The sequence below is a fragment of the Gekko japonicus genome, unplaced genomic scaffold (assembly GCF_001447785.1).
Source record: "Gekko japonicus isolate JY-2015 unplaced genomic scaffold, Gekko_japonicus_V1.1 scaffold3638, whole genome shotgun sequence".
Classification (NCBI taxonomy): domain Eukaryota; kingdom Metazoa; phylum Chordata; class Lepidosauria; order Squamata; family Gekkonidae; genus Gekko; species Gekko japonicus.
Window position 1 is genome coordinate 18,812 of NW_015167648.1, and position 22,199 is coordinate 41,010.

The 22,199-nt window shown below is 47.9% G+C and overlaps 1 pseudogene; it reads left to right on the top strand.

Annotated features, from left to right (window-relative positions):
• Positions 1-22,199, top strand: part of LOC107112888 — a 122,881-nt pseudogene that overhangs the window by 12,883 nt on the left and 87,799 nt on the right.

Here is a 22,199-nt window from a genome sequence, read left to right on the forward strand (position 1 = left end):
TCGGAAAGAACCACCTCGGTAGGTGGTTCTTTTTTGGTGCGGATTATCGCCGGAAGGGCCGGATCGGGGACGGGCACGCAACGCTTCCCAGATGTTGAGGTGGGATCGCGCCCGTTTGCTCCGCCCCCGATCCGGCCCTCTCCCGGCCCAAATCCTCTCGTGTGACCGGGGCCCACAATGAGCAAAGTGATTGCAACAAATCAAGCCAAGAGCTGTGGTCCCTTAGCTCTGTAAGACGTAGCCCCTGAAAGACTTGGTAGGTAACAACGAGGACTATGAAAAGAACAAATAGCTTGAACCATTTCCAGGGGAGCAACTCAGCTATGTATCATATGTATTCTGTTCCTGACCCTGAATAATAATTGTAGCAGCATTCTGTAGTAGCTGGGGATTCTGACTTGGGAGAGAGCCATTTAGAATGCATTCAGTCATCTGGCTGCCTGGTTACTGTGGCTTTGATTGTCACTCAATGTACTGATTCTCATCTAAGTGTTTGTGGGACTCTGGGATTCACTTTTTCCTGAGGAGAACTGAGTGCTGTGCTTCAATAAACTCTTAGTTTTAGTTAAATTACTGAATCTGAGTTTCTTAGTGGTTTAGCTATGCCCATTGGGGCAAAAACAGAACCAGAGTTTTAACTTGAATTGTCTCCTTCCTCCCAGCATTCAGTCTAGAGAAATATGAGTTTTCAAGAATGAAATTTTCTTTACTTTGAAGCCTCAGTGCAAAAGATAATGTCCACGGTGTGACCTATTTCACCCACCCATGGCGTACGAAGAAGTTATATAATCCTGTGTCGCCCCAGGTCATGTGCGTTGAGGTCACCAGGAGCAATCAGTCTGGATGTCCCCAAACATCACATCTGAGAGCACCTCTGCTCCCTCAGAGAGGGTGCCCACTGGAGAGTGATGTGGCTGGTAAAGAAACAGAATGCCCCGTCTATGCTCAGTCCTCACAAGTGTAAGGAGCATTCGGTCAATTCCAGCTATATTTTGTCCCAGGTGTTTGTGGAAGCTGAAGGACTCTCAGAGGATAAAAGCCACCTTCCTTCCCAGCCACCTTTGTGGAGTTATTGGAGGGCTGCATAACCAGGTAGAGTGTTCTGGGAAAGACACACCACATCACTTTGCATAGGGTAAACTCCCCAGGAGCTGACACTTGGTAGTTTTGACTGGTTGGCCTTGTTCAAACTGTTTCCAGCCAGTGTGATCAGCAGCAGTGTTTTGACTTGCAACTCTCTTCCTTGCAAAGCGACTACTAATCTGGGGGCAAGATCTAAAAATCTTGGATGCCAGATGAAAGAAGAAGAAGAGATTGGATTTATACCCCGCCCTTCACTACCCAAAGGTGTCTCAGAGCGGCTTACAAACTCCTTTCCCTTCCCCTCCCCACAACAGACACCCTGTGAGGTGGGTGGGGCTGAGAGAACTCTGACAGAAACTGCTTTTTCAGGAACAGCTGTGCCAGAACTATGGCTTGCCCAAGGTCATCCAGCAGGTGCAAGTGGAGGAGTGGGGAATCAAACCCGGTTCTCCCAGATTAGAGTCCGCGCACTTAACCACTACACCAAACTGAAAGCAGTTTTTGAGTCGTCTGCCATGGGGTTGATTTTCTGAAAACTTGTATGTTGCACCCCTTCTGCAACCACTCCACAGGTCCATCACTAGGTTCAGTTTCAGGCTGAACACACGAAACCGCCTTATACTCAATCAAACCCTTGGCCCATGAAAGTCACTATTGTCTAATTATACTGGCAGCGGCTCTCCAAGGTCTCAGGTAGAGGTCTTTTACATCACTTCCTGCCAGATCTTTTAACTGGAGATACCAGGGATTGAACTCATCCAAGCAAAGCCCTCTAAAGATGCTGTGATCGAAGCCCTAAAACACACTAAGGCTCAAGAGTGCCACCTAAGTATCTGGGAATTTTGGATCCCTGGAGATTCCATTATGTATTTATGTTATTTACACGTTACTTATATTCCACCTCTTCACTGGGACACAGTGAGTCAATACAATCAACGGGATGGGACATTTGATAAGCCATGAAATACTACTTGGATGGTAGAAAGGAACGAGAAGTCTAAAAAAAAACAGAACCGAAGCAAAGCACAAATGTTCGCATGACACATCAAATGATGCAAACTTACACAGTCAGATTCCACTTACAGCGGACGATACAAAATAGCATAGACCACAATCCCTAATTATATAAGTTAACGATGTGAAGTATTCTGTACAGTGCTACCCTATTGCCTACATAGGAAGCCCTCTTTAATAATTCAGTTTTGAATAGTGTGTGGAAAGCCAGGAGAGTAGGAGCCTTCCTGACCTGCTCAGGCGGACCATTCCACAAGGCAGAGGCCACAACAGATAAGGCAGATGTACAGGCAGTGGTTGATTTTGCCCATCTGCCAGCTGGCACCTGCAGAAGACTCTGCTCAGATGAACGAAGCTGTCATGGTGGAGCCCAGTTTGGTGTCGTGGTTAAGTGCGCGGACTCGAATCTGGGAGAACCGGGTTTGATTCCCTACTCCTCCACTCGCACCTGCTGGATGACCTTGGTCAAGCCATAGTTCTAGCACAGCTGTTCTTGAAAAAAAGAGCAGTTTCTGTCAGAGCTCTCTCAGCCCCACCTACCTCACGGGGTGTCTGTTGTGGGGAGGGGAAGGGAAAGGCGTTTGTAAGGCGCTCTGAGACTCCTTTGGGTAGTGAAGGGCGGGGTATAAATCCAATCTCTTCTTCAGGGGAGAGAGAGTCTTGCAAATATGAGGGTCCAAGGCCATGAAGAGCTTTGTATGGGATATTAAAGGTAAAGGTTTCCCTTGCTCGAAAGTTAGTCGAATCTGACCCTAGGGGGTGGTGCTCATCTCCGTTTCCAAGCCGAAGAGCCAGTGCTGTCCAAAGACATCTCCGTGGTCATGTGGCCGGCATGACTAAACGCCGAGGCACACGGAACGCTGTTACCTTCCCACTGAAGTGGTACCTATTTATCTACTTGCAATTTCTTGCTTTTGAACTGCTAGGTTGGCAGGAGCTCACGCTAGCCAATATTTTTAAATTGAGCCTGGTAACTGATGAACAGCCAGTGGAGTGACTGCAGAATGGGACTAAGATGAATGCTCCATCTAGCTTCCAGTAATAACCAAGCTGCTGCATTCCACACCAATTAGAGCCTTCCTTTCCCCATTAGACTGCCCTGACATACTTATTCCCCTTTGGGAAAAGGACAGTCCAGTTTGTACAAGGCCCTCTATTTGACATGGAAGTTCAAAGCCATTGCCAGGTGCTTGAAGGAGGTGGTAGAATACTTTATATGGCTCTGACTTCAGAGATGGGGATTTGTGTGGGATTGGGGAAATCCGCCTGTCATTCCTAGAAAGGAGGATGGCTTAGGTCCCGTTTCCTTTACTGCACCGACTGATGCGGGAGCATACCGGGGAGGAGGCGCGAGGGAGGGTTCACACTGTTGGCCCGCCCCCGGCGGAGGCACAGCTGTAAGGCGCGACTTTCTTTTGGGTAATCCGGAGATAGGCGTTTAAGCGGATAAGCGCACAAGAAAAACCGTGGGTTTTGGTGTTCACACTTTGTTGGTGTGGGATGGACGTGGGATAATCGTGCTTTCCAGGGTTTGATACCACTTTCACCAGGTATCTTTTAAACTCGTGAGCGAAGCGTTACAAGACGGATTGAGTACGGCTGGGGAACGCCGGACAGATGTGCCTGTGTGAACAGCCCCTTTAATCCTGTTGTGGAGCGTTTCTGAAACGTGCCTATATCGGGGCAAACTGCCAGTCTGAACTCGGCCAATAGATGTCTGGAGCGTTGTCTTCAGTTTCCTTGTCTTCAGTTTCCAATATTCACTGCATATTGGGTTCACAGCAGGTTGGGTCTTCTAGTGTCCTGGCCCCACTGCTGGACCTCCTGAGGGCACCTGGTATTTTTGGCCACTGTGTGACAGAGTGTTGGACTGGATGGGCCACTGGCCTGACCCAACATTGGCTTATGTTATGTTCTTATGGGTAGAAGTTAACAACCCCTTTAACCTCTTCTGACTGGAAGGAACTCTGCACATGCTCTGAGGATCCTGCAACCGTGTAGGTAATGTGTGTTTAGCTTAGATAGTTTATCATTATTGTTTCTCACTTGAACCTCTCCGTGCTGCTGTTGCTGGGTGGCTTTCCATCTATTATGTGTTTTATCTTTTCCCGCACTTTTTTGGAATCCAACCAACATTCCCCCCCCCTTATTTTGCTCTCTTTTATAATAAACACTTTTTGGTAAACACATTTTTTGCTTGAATCAATGTGCCCTCTAAGCTGTGGAGTCTTGTGAGCAAACATTCTACTTTGTGAGCCACTGGCATTAAAGTTGTGAGCGATCAGTTTGGGTGCTGCAGAAATCCGTTTGCTCTGGAGCCCTCCTTCGTGAGCGAAGGCAAAAATATGTAAGCCAGAGGCTAAAAAACTGTGAGCTAGCTCACACTAACTCAGCTTAGTGGGAACAGTGGCTTGAATTTGTAAAGTTTATTTCTGTGAGGTACTTCTCTTAATCTCCTCCCCATGTGCTAAAGTGCACGTGTGCTATTGGGTTGGTTCTAAGGTATTTTCTAAAGTTTCTACCCTGTCACTTTGTTATCCTGTGCTGGAAGAATCCCTTCTCAGCAGGTCATGGTAGATCCGGTAGGTCCTGAGTTAATCCCCACAGCCTGGAATAGCTTTATGGGTTTATTTGACTATGTAAAATTGTTGCTGTTGTTCAGTCGCACAGTCGAGTCCGACTCTTTGCGACCTGGACCAGATCACGCCAGGCCTTCCCGTCTTCCGCTGTCCTCTGAAGTTGGCTCAATTTCATGTTCGTTGCATCTATGACCTTTGCCGTCCCCGTCTTCTTTGACCTTCAATCTTTCCCAGCATCAGGGTCTTCTCCAGGGAGTTCTCCCTTCTCATTTGGTGGCCAAAGTATTTGAGCTTCAGTTTCATTATCTGGCCTTCCAGGGAACAGTCAGGGTTGATTACTTTTAGGAATGACTGATTTGATCTTCTTGCAGTCCAAGGGACTCTCAAGAGTCTTCTCCACCCTGGGTACCAAACTCTTCACCAGTCTTCCTTTTGTCTCTCAGTTCCCTAACTCCCCAACTTGACTTACTTCAGAGTCCTTTCATCATTAAATCCTTAGAGCCAATTTCAGTAGAAGCAGCCATGCTTCATTTTTCTCTTGAACAACATAAGCAAATGTTTTGTGTTTCATCCATGCTTTGTTTCCCTCCCTTAAACCTTGAGTAGCTGTATCGATTCTCATTGGCTGTTCAGGCTCTAATATATTGACTGTATGGTCAGCATAACAGAGTGTTGTGATTCAATAAACTGTGTAAACCAGGGGTGTCGAACTAATTTGTTACGAGGGCCGGATCTGACATAAATGAGACCTTGTTGGGCCAGGCCATATGTGTCATAAAATGTAATGCCAGTTAGCAGAGATATAAACTTTATAAAGGACACAAACACAAAGGTGTTTTTTTTTTAATTAAAATTAAAACATGCTTAAAACATTAGCACTCTTGCACTATTTTGTTTATTTAACAGTGTCTGATAACTGACACCTCTTATTTATTTATTTATTAGTATTTTTACCCCGCCCTCCCCACAAGCGGGCTCAGGACGGCTTACAAGAGGGCAACAGTGCCTACATATAAAACAAGATTAAAACAGGTTAAAACAGAATAAACTTGCTCTGAATTATTGCATCAAAATGTCTGTGCTGTTGCAATCTTGAGTATGCTGTTCAGGTGTGCATCTGTAAGCGGCAAACCTATGATGGTGTAGTATCAGTAGAACTGGAAGAAAAAGCAGAAGACAGCCAAATCCACTGCAGGCCTGATAGAAGCCATCCGGGGGCCTGATCTGGCCCTCGGGCCGCATGTTTGACACCCCTAGTGTAAACAGTTTCAGTGAAATGACTGCGTTTCTGTCCCTTACTGGTTGTATGTGGCCAACTGGGGCCAAATGAGAGCCAGGGTTCCAGGCACCTCGTCATTGGTCCCTCACCCTCTGTGGTGTCGGCGCTGACTGGCCATGGTTCTCAGGCAGAGAAAGGCCTTTCCTGGTACCTCCTTCCACAGGATTCTCGGAGACACCAGAGCCTGAATTTTGAGATCATCGGCATGCAAGGTATGTGCTCTTCCACTGAGCCATGGTTTGCCCTCCTGGCCCAAGCATTTTTGGTACTCTGTTCAAACTATGATTTGGACTCCTTTCCCAACTTATTCAAAGTGGGGGGGGGGGGGAGAATGAGCATTCATGAACACTGAAATAAAAATATTTTCAAGTCATTTTTGAGTGAATTCTAACCCTGTTATATATGAAAGAGAAAACTGCCCAGTAGCTGACACTTTATACAGTTTTAACTGCTTTCAGTTGTCAAAATGTATTTCTGGTCAGTGCTTGGAAGAGCTGCAGTCTGAGTAGAGAGGGTGGGCACACTAAAACCCCGGTGCGGGAGGTGTTAGCTGACGAATGGAATGTCCTGTGCGTAAGACCGAAAAGCCTAGAAAGAACTCTTTGGCATTAAGGAAGCCTGTAATGGGCCGTCCGGCCAGGCGGTGGCAGTGCTGCACTGCAACTTGAAGCAGTCCAGAGAAAGCTGACGACATCAAGCCACGCCGAGGGAAAAATGCCGTTGGAACTTGTCTGACCTTACAGCTGAACAAAACTCCCCGTCGGCTGCGAACGTGTGTGATTTAAAGATTATATGTTGTCCTCTCTTACCCCTTGAATCATTGTTAGTCCTGTGTGTAATGGAGTAACTGTAAATCGCTCAGAGCCAGCAAGCTCTGCAGGACTGAGCGATTAATAAATTGAAAGATTTATTTATTATTTATATTTATTCCTCGCAGAGCAGCCAGTTTTGTGGAAGTTCTAAAAAGCCGCCCGCCCCCTAATCTTGTGAACTAGACTCCTACCTGCTCACTTCGTTTGCCAGCCCCATACTTTTCTGCATTTGCGACACTGTTTTCAGGGGCTCTGTGCTCTCTGCAGACTAACCCGCAACGTAGAGTTTGGCCATATTTTTCTCCTAGAATGTTGAGTATTTTCAACACGGTTGCTTCCCCTAGAACATTTCCCCAAAGCATAGCACACTGAAGAATATCTCTTGGTTTGCAGAATATTTGTTTATTGAATTCATTTATATCTCACCTCCCCAAATAGGACCCAAAGTGGCTTACATCATTCTGCTCTCCATTTTATTCTCACAACAACCCTGTGAGGTAGGTCAGGCTGAGAGTCTATGACTGGCCCAAGGTCACTCAGTGAGTTTCCATGGCACCAGTGGGGATGGAGGAGGAGATTGTATTTATACCCCCGCCCTTCACTTGGGAGTCTCAGAGCAGCTTACAAACTGTTTTCCCTTCCCCTCCCCACAACAGACACGCTGTGTGGTAGGTGGGGCTGAGAGAGCTCTGAGATAACTGCTCTTTCAAGGACAGCTCTAAAAGAACTATGACTTGCCCAAGGTCATCCAGCAGTTGCAAGTGGAGGAGTGGGGAATCAAACCCGGATCTCCCAGATTAGAGTCCACGCACTTAACCACTACACCAAACTAGCTCTCGAATCTTCTGTCCCCAAGGTAGCAATCCGACACTCATAACAACTATACCACACTGGATTGTCTGAAGGTCTCTTGGGTAAAGGAGGGGATTTAGTCTATCCTCTTTTTCTGTGCTACCTCCATCTTCCTGGCTTCCAGGGAGCAAACCGTCACTTCCCTTTACAAATAGCGGAGGGTTGTTCCGGAGCTAATCTGAGCCTGATTCATCCAATTCCCTTGATTTTTTTGGCACTGCAATTCCCATCCTCATCCTGAAGCTGGTGGTCAAATATCTAGCATTACATCTTGCTGAGTTATGCCTGCCACAAATAGTGAACCGAAGCTTCCATTGCAAATAGCATTGGGGTTGGGAAGCAGGTCTGAAGAGAATCTGGATCAGGAAGGATTTCCCAGTTCCCTTCATCTTTGGCAGTGCGATTCTCCTGAGCGTCTTTTAAAGTTGGTAGCCAGTTTTGAAATGCAGAGCTTTATTCCTTTAGACCAGTTTTTGTTAGATCGCCGCTAACAAAGAGCCGGAGAGTGATTTCAGCAATAGTGATCAACTTTATTGCAGATACGAACAAGAGCTTGAAATAAGTCATAACCAGAACAGTTCAACATTGGGAGATAGGCTCCTCTTAAACATTCCCGGGCTAATGTAGACACACCTATTTACAATAAACAACCAATGAGGTTGTGCGGATAACGACCAATGAGAGTTCTTCCCTCGCAGGGAATTGGCACAGTTCTGATTGGTCGCTGTTGTGGAGCGACCAATACTAAGTTAGCTCGGAGGAACCTTCCTCTGGCTCGAAGCTTAACATGGAGAGTCATGAGGCGATTCACGTAAGCCTTTTCGAATACACCACAGTTTTCACTGTGGAAAATGAGGGGCACTTGTCCACACCAGAACTGCTGGTTTTTTTCAGAAGAGTGTCCAAAGAACTGAGTCAAAGAACTGAACAACAACAACGGGTACCTGGGCTTTTCTGGCTAGCAAAGCATCCAGAATGGCCAAAATGCTAGTATGGAGGATAAGATCAAGAGGGGGTTTACAGAAGGAACCATGGAGGCCAGAAGAAGCCATGTTGCTCTGGTGTTTTTTTCAAGAAAGGGACAGGAAGAACAGCAGTAGGTGGTGCCTCTTCAGGCAGGAAGAACAGTGTGGGGTCTGAGGGAAGATGCCTTGAGGGGGATAGCAGCAGACAAACAGGTTGGAGTGGCCCACAGGCCGCAGAATGGGAACCCCTGATTTAGACTATTTTTCCAAAGTACAGCACACTGAAAAATATTTACAGAATACTAATTTATCGAGTTCATTTATACCTCATCTTTCTCCCCAAGGAGGACCCAAAGTGACTTACATCATTCTGCTTCCCTCCATTTTGTCCTCACAACAACCCTGTGAGGTAGGTTAGACTAAGCTGAGAGTGACTGGCTCAAGGTCACCCAGTGAATTTCTGCATTTTCCCATGTACTTTCCAATATATTTTTGCTTTTGTACAAGTCCACCACATATGAAAGAAGGTTCCATTTATGTCTTGAGATTTCCAGCATTTTCCTTTGTGGTTTTTGTGTGCTTTCTCAATGACCTTTGGAGTTATATACCATCTGAAAAACAATGTACCAATTTACACCAGTTTGGTGCAGTGGTTAGGAGCATGGACTCTAATCTCCTCCTCCTCCTGGTGTATGGCTGACTGTAAATTTGATATCTTTTTCCCCATAGCTGTTCCCATTGTTGCTTAGATATCTGTTCTTTAAGGTTTTGTATCCATTTAATAATACATTTTTTCACTTTCTAGCTTCTGTTTTTAGCTGGAGTAAAATCTTATACATCCATTGTAGTAAATACTCTTTTTTTGTTTCATAATCGGCTGCTCAAATTCAGTCACATCTCTTACAAGTCTACCTTCAATACTCATGAACTCCTTTAGTCTTGAGACTAACTGATAATATATATTAGCCATTGGATGTTTACACCTTGAATGTTTACACTTGAGAGCCAGTTTGGTGTAGTGGTTAAGTGTGCGGACTCTAATCTGGGAGAACCGGGTTTGATTCCCCACTTCTCCACTTGCACCTGGCTGAATGACCTTGGGCAAGCTGTAGTTCTGATAAGAGCTGTTCTTGAAAAAGGGCAGTTTCTGTCAAGAGCTCTCTCAGCCCCACCTACCTCACAGGGTGTCTGTTGTTGGGAGAGGGAGGGAAGGGAGTTTGTAAGCCGCTCTGAGACACCTTTGGGTAGTGAAGGGTGGGGTATAAATCCAATCTCTTCTTCAATCTCTTGCCAAGACTTGATTTTTTCCTGATTGTTTATCATCATTGTTGTTGTTCAGTCGCACAGTCGAGTCCGACTCTTCGCGACCCCATGGATCATCTCCCGCCAGGCCCTCCTGTCTTCCGCCGTCCTCTGAAGCTGGCTCAATTTCATGTTCGTTGCATCGATGACACTGTCTAACCATCTCATCCTTTGCCGTCCCCGTCTTCTTTGACCTTCAATCTTTCCCAGCATCAGGGTCTTCTCCAGGGAGTGCTCCCTTCTCATTTGGTGGCCAAAGTATTTGAGCTTCAGTTTCATTATCTGGCCTTCCAGGGAACAGTCAGGGTTGATTTCTTTTAGGATTGACTGATTTGATCTTTTTGCAGTCCAAGGGACTCTCAAGAGTCTTCTCCAGCACCATAGTTCAAAAGAATCTATTCTTCGGCGCTCGGCCTTCCTTATAGTCCAACTCTCGCAGCCATACATGACTACTGGGAATACCATTGCTTTGACCATGCGGACTTTTGTTGGCAGGGTGATGTCTCTACTTTTTATCATGCTGTTTAGGTTCGCCATCGCTTTCCTCCCAAGGAGCAGGCGTCTTTTAATTTCATGGCTGCAGTCACAGTCTGCGGTGATCTGGGATCCCAGGAACGTGAAGTCTGTCACTACTTCCACGACTTCCCCTTCTATTTGCCAAGGAGTGATGGGGCCGGATGCCATGATCTTAGTTTTTTTGATGTTGAGCTTCAAGCCCACTTTTGCGCTCTCCTCTTTTACTCTGAGCAAGAGGCTCTTTAGGTCCTCTTCACTTTCTGCCATTAGAGTGGTATCATCTGCATATCTGAGGTTGTTGATCTTTTCCCCAGCAATCTTAATTCCCGCTTGTGATTCATCCAGGCCAGCATTTCGCATGATGTACTCTGCATATATATTAAATAAGCAAGGTGACAATATACATCCTTGTCGTACTCCTTTTCCTATGCTGAACCAATCAGTTGTTCCATATCCGGTTCTAACTGTCGCTTCTTGGCCCTTATACAGGTTTCTCAAGAGACATGTGAGGTGGTCTGGTACTCCCATCTCTTTAAGGCCCTGCCATAGTTTGTTGTGATCCACACAGTCAAAGGCTTTAGCATAGTCAATGAAGCAGAAGTAGATGTTTTTCTGGTACTCTCTTGCTTTCTCCATAATCCAGCGAATGTTGGCAATTTGATCTCTAGTTCCTCTACCTCTTCGAAACCCAGCTTGTACTTCTGGTAGTTCTCTATCCACGTACTGTTGAAGCCTAGCTTGTAGGATCTTGAGCATGACCTTGCTAGCGTGTGATATGAGTGCAATTGTGCGATAGTTTGAACATTCCTTGGCATTGCCCTTCTTTGGGATTGGAATGTATACTGACCTTTTCCAATCCTGTGGCCACTGTTGCGTTTTCCAAATTTGCTGGCAAATGGAGTGCAGCACTTTAACAGCATCATCTTCTAAGACTTTGAATAGCTCAGCTGGAATACCATCACCTCCACTAGCTTTGTTGTTAGCAATGCTTTCTAAGGCCCATTTAACTTCACATTCCAGGATGTCTGGCTCGAGGTCAGTGATTATACCGTCGTGGTTGTCAAGGACATCGAGGTCTTTCTTGTATAGTTCTTCTGTGTATTCTTGCCATCTTTTCCTAATCTCTTCTGCTTCTGTTAGGTCCCTACCGTTTTTGTCCTTTATCATGGCCAGCTTTGCATGGAACGCTCCCTTGATTTCTCCAACTTTCTTGAAGAGATCTCTAGTCCTTCCCATTCTATTGTTTTCTTCTATTACTTTGCACTGTTCATTCAGGAAGGCCTCCTTATCTCTCCTTGCTGTTCTCTGGAAATCTGCGTTCAGTTGGGTAAATCTTTCCTTTTCGCCTTTGCCTTTCGCTTTCCTTCTTTCCTCTGCTATTTGTAAAGCCTCATCAGAAAGCCACTTTGCTTTCTTACATTTCTTTTTCTTTGGGATGGTGGTGATTGCTGCCTCCTGTACGATGTCACGAACCTCTGTCCATAGTTCTTCAGGCACTCTATCTATCAAATCCAGACCCTTGAATCTATTCTTCACCTCTACTGTATATTCATCAGGGATGCGATCTAGGTCAAACCTGAATGGCCTCGTGGTTTTCCCAATTTTCTTCAGTTTAAGTCTGAATTTTGCAATGAGTAGCTCATGATCTGAACCACAGTCAGCTCCAGGTCTTGTTTTTACTGACTGGATAGAGCTTCTCCATCTTTGACTGCAAATTATATAGTCAATCTGATTTCGGTGTTGCCCATCTGGTGATGTCCATGTGTAGAGTCGCCTCTTAGGTTGTTGGAAAAGGGTGTTCGCTATGACCAGTGTGTTCTCTTGACAAAACTCTGTTAACCTTTGCCCTGCTTCATTTTGCTTTCCAAGGCCAAACTTGTCTGTTATTCCGGTTACCTTTTGACTTCCTACTTTAGCATTCCAGTCCCCTATGATGATGAGGACATCATTTTTTGGTGTTAGTTCTAGGAGGTGTTGTAGGTCTTCATAGAACCGGTCCACTTCAGCCTCTTCTGCATCAGTGGTTGGGGCATAGACTTGGATTACTGTGATGTTGAATGGTTTGCCTTGGAATCGGACAGAAATCATTCTGTCATTTTTGAGATTGTATCCCAGTACTGACTTTTGCACTCTCTTGTTGACTATAAAGGCCACACCATTTTTTCTACGAGATTCCTGGCCACAGTAGTAGATATAATGGTCTTCTGAGTTAAATTCGCCCATTCCTGTCCACTTAAGTTCACTGATTCCTAAGATATCGATGTTAAGTCTTGCCATCTCATTTTTGACCACGTCAAACTTCCCTTGATTCATAGATCTTACATTCCAGGTTCCTATGTAGTATTGTTCTTTGCAGCATCGGACTTTCCTTTCACCATCAGACACATCCACAACTGAGCGTCCTTTCGGCTTTGGCCCAGCCGCTTCACTCTTTCTGGGGTTACTTGTACTTGCCCTCTGCTCTTCCTCAGTAGCATATTGGACACCTTCCAACCTGAGGGGCTCATCTTCCGGCGTCATATCTTTTAGCCTTTTGGTACTTTCCATGGGGTTTTCTTGGCAAAAGTACTGGAGTGGGTTGCCATTTCCTTCTCCAGGGGGATCACTCTTGGTCTGAGTTCTCTGCTGTGGCCTGTCCGTCTTGGGTGGCCCTTCACGGCATAGCCCACAGCTTCATTGAACTGCTCAAGCCCCCTCGCCACGACAAGGCAGTGATCCATGAGGGGGTCATGCCATATATTAAATCATCATGCCATATATTAAATCATTTTTATTTCTCATATTCTTATAGGGTTGGCAGGTCCCCTTGTCTTGCAAGTGGGGGATCTGGAAGACGTTCCGGGAGTCGGTGGTGGGTAGTGGGACTTCCAAGAAACACGATAGTCTCCTTTGCCCTTTGAGAAAGTGAAGGGTGTGGGGCGGGGGAGGGGGTTTAAGTCTTCTGATTTCCCCTTTCCTGTGGGAAAGCTTGGTCCTCTGAATGGTGGGCTGCTTTTCTACATCTCTGGCTGTGTGGAGAAGTGGTGGTTCCCCCCCCCCCCAAGACCCCTGAGATGATGAGTCAGAGTGACAGGATCTTTTCAAGGCCAGCACTGCCAGGGTCTGGATGGAAGAGACAAGACCCCCATCTGGCTGCCTAGGAGATTCTGGGCAGAAACTTTCTACTTTCAGTGCCAGTTTTCTACCTGTGGGGAATCTCCCCAGGATGCAAAAAACGATTGTTCAGCGTTGAACTCTCCCACTGCCTCCTTGACCCAATCAGTCCTGTTCTAGCCTTTCATGTCCTTCCCATCGCCTCACCTTCCCTAAATCCATGCATCAGACTGGATTGGGGTGGTGGATCTTAGCACCCCTCAGAGGGGAGGCGAGGGGAGAGCGGTGTCCAAAGGGTTTCCCTTTACAGCGGGACCTCTTACAGTTCCGCAGGGCCTGCAAGACGGAGCTCTTCCGCCAGGCTTTTGAGTGGGAGCCGCAGCCACCACCACCGAGTAACTGCAGAGCAGGATCGCCGGGTTGGGCCGACTGGCCACTTGGAACATCTTGGCCCATGGCATCCCCCCTCTTTGATCCCACCGTGATATACAATAGGGAGTATTTTAGTACCTAATGTATCCTGCAAGATGCGAGTTTTTGTTTTAATTGTTTTAACTTGTCCTATTTTTATTGCACTTGGTGCCCTGTTTTAATCCTGTTGTATTTGATTGCACAGTTGTGCCTATGTAAGCCGTCCCGAGCCCGCTTGCGGGGAGGGCGGGGTATAAGTGAAATAAAATGAATAAATAAATACAGCCCAGGATCCCTGTCTAAAAGCCTCCTGATGCTCCAGGAAGCAAGAACAGAGTCAGCAAAAGGCCATGGCCGCACACCCCTGACACAAAGACAAGAGCCTCCACCGGCTTACTGCATCCCGGAGGGGGGGGGGAGGGCACATTTGGGCGGACGGCTACCCTCCTGGCAGTCCCAGCCCCGCAGAAGGGAAGGCCAGCGAGGCCGAAATCCTAGAGGGGCCGCCAGGAAAGCCACTTCCTTCCTGCCCGGAGTCCGCACGTGGGGGAGCGGCGTTTCGTTTTCTCGCGCGTGCAGAGCGGCATCAGCTCGTCCCTCCCGGGTGAGTCCAGGGGTTATCCCGGGGCTGGTTGGGGGAAGGCGAGGCTGGGAGATCTGACGGGGGTGGGGGGTGGAAGGAAAAGGAGAAGGGTGTGTGTGCGCAAAGCGGCGATGGCCCCTCTAAGCTGTGGGGTCTTGTGAATGAAAATTCTACTTTGTGAGCGCCTGCAATGTTCCCTCTAAGCTGGGGAGTCTTGTGAGCAAAAATTCTACTTTGTGAGCCCCTGGCATTAAAGATGTGAGCAAGGGATTGAGCTGCTGCATGAATTAGTTTGCTCTGGAGCCCTCCTTCCTGAGCTAAGACAGAAATGTGTGAGCCGGAGGCTCAAAAACGGTGAGCTAGCTCACACCAACTCAGCTTAGAGGGAACACTGGCTCCTGGTATTAAAGTTGTGAGCGAGCGATTTGGCTGCTGCATCAGTTAGTTTGCTCTGGAGCCGTCCTTCCTGAGCTGAGGCAAAAATGTGTGGGCCGGAGGCTAAAAAAACTGTGAGCTAGCTCACACTAGCTCAGCTTAGAGAGAACAGTGGTCAGGGGCGGGCCCCGATCCAGGAGAGGGAGGGAGAGCCGACCCGCTGAAGAGCCTCGGGAGGGGGACTTCTCCTTTTCTGCTCTTCCTCTTTGCACCTGGCTGGGGAGGGAGCTGAGATCAGGCCCCTTCCCTGCGTTCTGGGGGCCTGGCCCGTGGTTTAGATTGGCGCGGGAGGAGGGAGGGAGGAAAGTCCGGAGAGTTTGGCTGACTGGGTGGGCTATTAAGAGTCAAGGAAAAGCGGGGAGGAGAGGGATGTACTAAAAGGAAGGACAGGATTGCCCACGGGAGAGGAGCAGTGTTCCCTCTCAGCTGAGTTCGTGTGAGCTAGCTCACCGTTTTTGAGCCTCCGGCTCACACATTTTTGTCTTCGCTCAGGAAGTAACCAAATCGCCCACTCACAACTTTGATGCCAGTAGCTCCCAGAGTAGAATTTTTGCTCACAAGACTCCACAGCTTAGAGGGAGCATTGGAGAACAGGGGGCTGTTCCCCCCCCCAGAGAGTTAGGGACATACCCGGGGCAATGTTCCCTCTAAGCTGTGGAGTCTTGTGAGCAAAAATTATACTTTATGAGCTACTGGCATTGAAGTTGTGAGCAAGTGATTTGGGTACTGCATAAATTAGTTGGCTCTTAAGCCATCCTTACTGAGCCAAGACAAAAATGTGTGAGCCAGAGGCTAAAAAACTGTGACCTAGCTCACACTAACTCAGCTTAGAGGGAACACTGACCGGTGGGGGGGGGGACGTTCTCTGCCGGGCGAGTCCCTGGCTCAAGAGACGAATTGGGGGAGGGGTGTTCAGGTGAACAGAGGCAGTGGGCGTAGCCTTTCTCCTGGCAGTGCAAGCTTTCTATGTGCAGGGATCTTTCCATTATGCAAAGAAACATTTGTCATTGCTGAGTTTAGGGCTGCAATCTCCCACCTCTCCCCTTGAGCCAGGCAATTCAGTTCTAGTTCCCCAGGGCCTTCCCACTCTGTGACCTCTCCTCAATATGTGGAGCAGCCGGAGGGTTTTGGCATCCCTCAGAGGGGAGGGGGGAGGGCCGTGGCTTCTGACAGGGTCAGGGACCCAGGAATGGATTCGGCCAGGCTGGGAGGACACATGGCCAGGAGGGGAGGGGGTTGGATGGACAAGGAATGTGTGACCTCCCCATAAAAACTGGCGGGGTGGGGTGGGGGGAGGGAGAGTCAAGTCAAACCATTCTGGATTTACTTTACTGGATAAATTCAAGGATCTTGAATTGTGTCCCGACCCATCTGAAGACAGGGTCGCTTCAAAGGGCTGGCATAGAAAATGTACATGTAGCAAAAAGGGTCTCCCTCCATCTTTCTTTCTCTCGCTCCCAGGAAGCCGCAGGAAGACACCTCTGATGCCTCCTCCCCTGTCTCCCCTGCGTGGTGAAGGGAAAAGAGCTGCCATGAGGCCTTTTCAGGTAATGGGGGTGTGTGTCTTACTTGTCAGGTAATGGGGGACAGTAATCAGGCTCCTTTTTCCTTGGTCCAGGTCACACCCCATCTTGGAGATGGGAGAATAAAGCAATCCTGGTTACCAACCCCCAGGTGGGGACAGGAACTCTCCTGGAGTTGCAGCTGATCTCCCGAATTCAACGATCAGGGCCTGCTCTGTGGCATGGGCATCCCCGCTGAGTGTCCTCCCCTAACTACACCCTCCCCAATACCTCTCCAAATCTATGAGAGTTTTCTAAGCTGCAACAGGCAACCCTTGTGGAGGGTTTGCATTTGCAGAGAATTCCTTGGCCAAACGAAAAAGGGTGTTTGTCCAGGGAGAGGGTTTGTTGTTCCTTCTTAGAAGGTCCGGCGAAATCCCAGTTTGTAAGACACGACAGTTGGGAGACGGCCTCCCCCCCAAAAAAAATATATTAAAAAAATAAAAATGGAAAGGCCAGAAGTTCTGGAACTGGCTGTAGGAAGGAATCTTTTTCAGGTGGACCAAATGACACTTCTGTCATCCCCTAAAACCTTAGTTCTTAGCGGAGAGGGAAGTGGTCAGAAATTCAGGTTCTGTGGGAAATCTGGGCGCTAATATTGGGATATGATCTTTCTTGTCAGTTTCCTCCGCAGAATTGGAATCCAGGTCTTGGCCAGCTCAGAAGTGCTAGGGTGGGGGTGGGGGGCAAAATGGCCAAGGTCCTAGGATACAGCTGTGTTTTCTGAGTTACTGAATGTTCATACAGCAACCCTATACGTATTAATTATTTTCTGGTCTTTACTGCTGATCTAAACATCCATTGAGGTGATATACGTAAACCAAGAAAGGAGGAACAACGACAGATGCAGCAGTGCGTAATCCAAGGAGCAGAGGAGCTTCCGAGTCTGGCAGGAAGCTGTTCCCCAAAGGCTGGGTTATCTATTTATCAGAAGGCTGAATGCAATCTGGGCGGTTGGCAAAAAGAAAAATTCACGATTCTGCAGCCATTGGAGAGTCCCCTTCACAGTTTTCATGCACAGAATATTTTTGCCTCCTGTTTTTTCAGGGAAAAGAATTGTCCCTCCTCCCCAAATCAGCACGTGTGTTATACAGTATCAATACAGAGAATGGAATTTTGGGAGAATGTAGTGCCTGTTGGGGGAACCACCATCAAGGAGGCCCTGCTGGAGGGGGGGGTTTTGCGTCTCCTCAAGAGAAAGCAGATACTTCCCAAGAAAAGCTGTCCCAAACACTCGTCAATCAGATCTGGTTATCAATGCCATGTTGTTTGGAAGTATTGGCTTAATCAGTCCACCATCTCTTTCAAAAACTTGCTTAGGATACGTTTGGCTGTTTGACTGTTTTTGTCTTCTGGGAGACCACGCTGGCATTCCTCAGCACTTGAGTGAACGGAGAGAAGGAGACTCACGAGGACCCGCAGGCTGAAAGAGATTCTGGAAGAAGCAAACATTGTTTTCCCTTTGTTCCCTCACCTGGCCAGTCCTCTGCCTCGCACCGTGGTTTTCTCTCTTGGTGACGCCCACAACGGTCAGGCGCCCCCCCCCCCCATGGCTCATCTGCGCTCGCTTTTCAGCATGTGGCAGAAAATAAGCCTCCAACTCCGTCACTCCTGTGGTGATTGTCTCCACCGATCTGCTCCTCTCTCTGCTTGGATGCTGCTCCTCACATGAACTCCTCCCCTCACCAGGAGGGCATTGACCCGTCTTGCCCACCAACTGGCAGTCCAAGCGGGGAGGGCATTAGAAGCCTCTGTGTCTCCTTCACCGCCTGAGCGGGCGAGCCCTGGCCTTCCTACCAGCCCAATATCAGCCTACTTTTGCGTAGCCAAACGTTCCTCTCTCCGGAAGGGCCTTCCTCCCAGAGGTCCAGCATGCTGTTCCCTTCTTTCTTGGGGGAAGGAGGAGGAAGGCAGAGCAGAGAGGAGGCTGGCAGTGCCCTGTGAGTGCTGTCCCCCCCCCCCGCTCTGTCCCCAGGATGAGCCCAAGGAGAGCCGGGAAGGGAAAGTCTCCTGGCTGCTGCTGTTCAGAAACCATTTTAATACCGTTGTTGTTGTTTTTCTCATGGATCAGTTTCCCAGGGCTGGAAAGAACTGCATTCTTTTTCCTCTTCCAGGGCCCGGTGTCCTTTGAGGAGGTGGCTGTGTATTTCACCCAGGAGGAGTGGGTCCTGCTGAGCCCAGCTCAAAGAACTTTCTACAAGGAAGTCATGCTGGTGAATTTTGGGAACGTGGCCTCTCTGGGTAAGGCGCCTCGTCTCTCTCCTTGATGTGGTGAGGTGTGACTATGGTCCTTTGCCAACAGCCTATTGCAGGTGTGTCAAACATGTGGCCTGCGGGCTGGATCAGGCCCTCAGAGGACTCCTATCCAGCCTGCAAGGAAGTGGCTGTCTCTTGCTTCTTTTCCCAGTTCTGCTGTTGCTGCTGTGTTGCAGCTTGCTTTACCAGACTCTCTCAGGCACACAGGAGAGATAGATAGGCGAGCTTCTGTTCCCTGCACTGGCTGAGGCGCCTCCTCTTCCCCCCAGGGGGAGGGAGGGAATGAGCCAGAGCTTGCTTCCTGGCCAGGCTGCCTCAATTGCACAGGAGACAAAGACAAGCCTTTCTTCCCCTCCGTTGGTTGAGGCTCCTCCCCTTCTTCCTGCCTTGCTTTTCTCAGCTGCCTCAATCGCACGGGAGAAAGACAAAGCACATTTAAGGGGGCAGGTAGGAGATTGTAGCCCTGTACTCGGCAACTACAAATGTTCCTTTGCATCATGAAAAAACGCGGAAAGCTAGCACTGCAAGAAGAAAGGTTGTGCCCACTGTCTCTGCCCATATGATCCAACATGGCTTCTCTTATGCTTTCAGATTCTTAACCTTCGCATCAGAAAGGCAAGTCACCATTAGGTCAAAATGGCTGTCAGAAACGCTGCTCTCTCTATTCATAATGATCTAATCACCCACTAACAGAAGCCCATTTCCCCCAACCCTATTCCGCATTTGAACACCCCACCACACCCCTATTAGTTGCTGGGGTGGAACAGTCTTGCTCTGACCTGCAGGCTCTAGTCCTCTGTGCCCTTCAAGGTTTTCTCAGTACCTGGAGGGACTTTTCTCTCTCGGTGTTCAACTGCTGCCGCCCGCTGGACTTTGTAGGGATTTCCCACTGGGAGGGCCTGGACTCCCAGCTTCCTTTCGTGGTTCCAAGGCCATGTGTCTGTGTCTCCCACTCTCCAGTGTCTGCTTAGCACGGGGAAGGGTCACATCTGGGGGAGCAGACACTTTTTAATTGTCTGCTCCCCTTCCTCCTGGCACTCCTTATAAAATAGCATCTCCAAGAGTGTGGAGGTCTATGCGAGACAGAAAACCACTACCAGTATGAAGAGTTATAAAGTATTTATTAAAAAGGAAATGGTCGAAAGCATACTCTCAGTATAGCACCATGTTGAGCAAGGGCTTCAAAAGAAAAGGGTAAAATACAATTCCTCTATCCCCGTCTCTATACGTGAACTACATAAGAACATGACGCCAATGTTGGATCAGGCCAAAGGCCCATCCAGTCCAACACTCTGTGTCACACAGTGGCCAGAAATACCAGTGCCATCAGGAGGTCCAGCAGTGGGGCCAGGACATTAGAAGCCCTCCCACTGTTGACCCCCCCCCCAAGCACCAAGAAGACAGAGCATCACTTGCCCCAGAGCCCCTAGCTATACCTTGTGGCTAATAGCCACTGATGGACCTCTGCTCCATATGCTTATCTAATTCCCTAGTCAGTGTTAAAGAGAAGGCAGATTCTTTAGTTTAGAAAGTCACTAGGCGGGAAGGGGGGGGGGAGTCAGTTCAGTCGCTTTGCGGGCACTCGTCAGCCCACCTTCATACCAATGCTAATAGATCTGGCAGGAGAGATAAAAGGTGGGTTAAGCTGTCTCCCTTTTTCAAGCAGGGAACAGAGATCTGGAGGAATTAAACACAAGAGAGACTTCAGGAAGGAAATTTTCGGAAACTTCAGGAACAGCCTTTCTAACCTGGCCTGACTGAGTCAGTGGGAGGGAGAGATGATAAAAACTCCTTAAAAATGGCTTAAGTGTGGCCGGAAAGCAGTTGAATTGACTTCTCCAGCCAGTTCTCTGCAGAGAGAGATAAACTTTTTAAAAACTACTGGGGAAGACTTTGTTCAGGTCACACTCCAAAGAAAAAGCAGCTCTTCACAGTTGCCTTTTTGTGTCCGGAGGGATGGAGTCCATCTAGCTTGGAATTGCTGGATGCGTGTGCACAGAGAAGAATGATAATCTTGTATTTTTTTCTCCTGATGAAAGGACTTGTGGCTGCCAAACCTGACCTTATATCATGGCTGGAAGGAGAAGATGAACTCGACGGTGAGTAGTGAATTTAACTGCTGACGCATTGATTGGATCGATATGCGTTTAGGTCAGGAGAAAGAGGTTGGGTTTCTAGATGACTGTGCCATGGAGCAGATGGTCACAGAACTTAGCAGGGGGAGGCAGTCCTGGACTTGGTCCTAAGTAGAAGAAGAGAAGAGATTGGATTTATACCCCGCCCTTCACTTGGAGTCTCAAAACGGCTTACAAACTCCTTTCCCTTCCCCTCCCCACAACAGACACCCTGTGAGGTGGGTGAGGCTGAGAGAACTCTGACATAAACTGCTCTTTCAAGGACAGCTGTGTCAGAGCTTGTGACTGACCCAAGGTCACATCAGCAGGTGCAAGTGGAGGAGTGGGGAATCAAACCCGGTTCTCCCAGATTAGAGTCCGCACATTTAACCACTACACCAAACTGGCTCTCTCAAGAGCCAGTAAGAGAGGTGAACAGGATAGCACCAATTGGGAACAGTGACCATAATGCTATATTAACTTTAGCATTCATGTAAATAGGGGAATTCTCAAAAAGACCAGCACGACCACATTTAATTTTAGAAGGGATAACATTGCAAGTGAGGAGGCTTGTGAAGAAGAAACTGAAAGGAGAGCTAAGGAAGGTCGAATCCCTTCAGGAAGCTTGCACACTATTTGCACACTGGTATTGCACACCAGTTTGGTGTCGTGGTTAAGTGCGCGGACTCTAATCTGGGAGAACCGGGTTTGATTCCCCCACTCCTCCACTTGCACCTGCTGATGTGACCTTGGGTCAGTCACAAGCTCTGGCACAGCTGTCCTTGGAAAAGAGCAGTTTGTGTCAAGAGCTCTCTCAGCCCCACCCACCTCACAGGGTGTCTGTTGTGGGGAGGGGAAGGGAAAGGAGTTTGTAACCCCTCTGAGACTCTAAGTGAAGTGCGGGGTATAAATCCAATCTCTTCTCTCCTCTTCTTCTTCTTACAACTACAGTTCCAGAAGCTCAGAGAAAATATACACCACAGGTTAGGAAAGGTATCAACAGGTGTAAAAAAAAAAAGGCCTGCCTAGTTAACGAGCATAGTAATAGAAGTAATTAAAGGTAAGAAGGATTCCTTTAAGTGGTGGAAGGCCAGTCCGAGTGAGGTAATAAAAGGCCTGACACAGGCTTTGGCCAATAAAATGCAAGTCGGTGAAGACGAAATCTGTGGTGCGGTTTAATTTGTAATGTATACAAGTTCTGTTCACCGCACCTCAAAAAAGGTTTGATCTCCCTGTCCGTATTACAGGGCAATGTGCAGAGCAATGTTGCATGTGATTCTAAAGGGCCTGCCACATAAACATATGCCTGTTATACACAATACCTATGTAAAATTCAGTAAAAT